This window comes from Coenobita brevimanus, chromosome 27 (genome assembly GCF_032717465.1).
Source record: "Coenobita brevimanus isolate Jiangsu-jjx chromosome 27, ASM3271746v2, whole genome shotgun sequence".
In the NCBI taxonomy this organism is placed as follows: Eukaryota; Metazoa; Arthropoda; class Malacostraca; order Decapoda; family Coenobitidae; genus Coenobita; species Coenobita brevimanus.
Window position 1 is genome coordinate 12,980,980 of NC_136980.1, and position 2,530 is coordinate 12,983,509.

Below are 2,530 nucleotides of genomic sequence, written 5' to 3' on the forward strand. Positions count from 1 at the left end.
CACAGCCAAGAAGCATGCAAGAATCACTAGCCAGGGCTCTAAAATTTGAGTCATACGTCACTTTTTTTAATGCAAGGAAGAAGGAACCAAAGGCAAACAAGAAAAAACAAAAACAATACAAAAGAGAGCCAAATTCAAGATCCGTTCATTTTGAGATGCCTTGACACACTGCGTTTGAAAGACTGGAGATCATAGGAAGTTGCAAATACTGGCAGAGGGAGACAGTTCCAGAGTTTACCTGTTGCATTAATGAAGGACTGGGAGTAACGGTTAACTCTTGCATTAGAGCGTTGGACAGAAAAGGAATGAGAGTTTGTTGCTAGACGGGTGCTACGCACCTGTCGTAGAGGTGGAGGGATGCAATCAGACAGTTCAGAAGAGCAGTGGCCATTGAAGTAGCGAAAGAAAAGAGATAAAGAGGCAACATTGTGGCAAAGAGACCATACCACGTTGAGTACACCGCTTCCCATCCAATCAGCGAAGTTAAGCAACGTTGGGTCTGGTTAGTACTTGGATGGGTGACCGCCTGGGAACACCAGATGCTGTTGGCATAACGTTCTCCCTACGTGTCAAGTGGGGTTGGTGGAGGATTAGTGCCCCTCCCTGTAAAACAATTAACTCTAAGCCCTTGGCTACCCCGTTTGGGATACATGGCGTCTGGCAATGAATGATAAAAAATGAGACAGAAGTTGAAGAGACCCAGTAAGAGGAGGAAAGTTGATGAGATGAAAAGCCTTTGACTCCACCCTATTGAGAAGAGCTGTATGTGGGGAGCATCCCCACACATGAGAGTTGTACTCTAAACAGGGGCAAATAAAACCCGTGTACAAAGTCAACAACTATGCAGGGGTAAAGAAGGGACGGAGTCAGCTTAGCACACCTAATCTCTTGGAAGCAGATTTTACAATAGATGCAATATGATCTTTCCAAGATAACACCCTAGTGAATGAGACCCCAAGCATGTTCAAGGATGATGCAGGATTGAGCTGGATATAATTAAACATTAGTGGGTACTCCTGTGGAAAATTTTGACAGGTTGATAGGTGTAAAAACTGTCTTTGATGCAATAATAACAAGATTATTTTTCCCACAATCAGAGATACGAGCCAAGTCAGACAATAGGTGTGCCATAGCCTCATCCCTTGTTTGTTGAGGAAACTGCTGAGATGGACGTTGCGGGAACCGAATGGAAAGGTGAAGGGTGGAATCATCAGCATACAAGCAGATAGGATTAGATGTACAGCTTAGAAGATCCATGATGAATAAAAGGAAGAGAGTTGGTGATAAGACAGAGCCCTGAGGAACACCACTGTTGATAGATCTAGGAGAAGAACGATGGCCGTCTACAACAGCAGCTATAGAACGACCAGAAAGGAAGCTATAGATGAAGGCACAGATAGCAGGATAGAAGCTGTAAGAGGACAGTTTGCAAATTAAAAAATTATGCCAGACTCGCACAAAAACCTTTGAGATGTCAAGTGCAATGGCAAAGCTTTCACCAAAGTCCTGAAAGGAGGATGACCAGGAGTCTGAAAGGTAGGTGAGAAGATCACCAGTGGAGTGTCCCTGACGGAACCCATACTGATGATCAGAAGGAAGGTTGTGATAGGAAAGATGCTTTAAAATTCTTTTGTTAAGAATAGACTCGAAAACTTTAGTGGTACACGATGTTAAAGCAAATGGACGATAGTTAGTGGGTTGGGAATGGTCACCCTTCTTTGGGATTGGCTGAATGAGAGCAAACTTCCAGCAAGAAGGAAAGGTACAACTTGAAAGACAAAGGTGATAGAGTTTACCTAGCCAAGGTGTAAGCACAGAAGCACAGTTCTTGAGGACAACAGGAGGGACTCCATCAGGCCCATATGCCTTGTTAGTATTGAGGCCTGTGATGGCAGAAAATACATCAGCTGAAGAAATTTTAATGTCAGGCATGAGGAAGTCAGAGGGGGGAAGTGATGGAGGAACAGCACCGGAATCATTTAATGTGGAATTGGAGGAAAAAATCTGAGCGAAGAGATCTGCATTATCAGTAGAAGAAATAGCTACAGAGCCATCTGAGTAGAAAAGAGGAAGGAAGGATGATGAGGTAAAGTTGTTAGGAAGGTTTTTGGCAAGATGCCAGAAGGAGCGAGAAGATTTCGAGTTGGAGAGTTGAGAGCATTTAGTATGGATGAAATTATTTTTGGCAAAGCGAAGAACAGACTTAGCATGATTCCAGGCAGAAACATTAAAAAGATGTGATTCAGGGGTGGGTTGGCTCAGGTAGCTTTTGTAGGCCCTCTTCTTGTTGCCAACAGCTTTAGAATAAGTGTGAATAAACCAAGGCTTTCTTGCATTAGTCAAAGGATATGAAAAAGGAATGTATGCTTCCATGCCCAGGAGAATAAGCTCTGTAATGTGCAAGGCACACTCAAATGGCTCCCAGCCATGGAAACAATAATCATTCCAGGGAAAATAAAAGAAGTACTGCCTGAGGGGTCTCCCAGTCCACAGCTCCAAAATGCCACAGATAACATATCTTTGGAGGGGC

General features: G+C 43.6%; 1 pseudogene; it reads left to right on the top strand.

Moving 5' to 3' along the window:
* Positions 1-431: 431 nt before the first annotated feature.
* On the top strand, positions 432-551 carry LOC145394618 (5S ribosomal RNA; annotated as a pseudogene).
* The last annotated feature ends 1,979 nt before the right edge of the window (positions 552-2,530 follow it).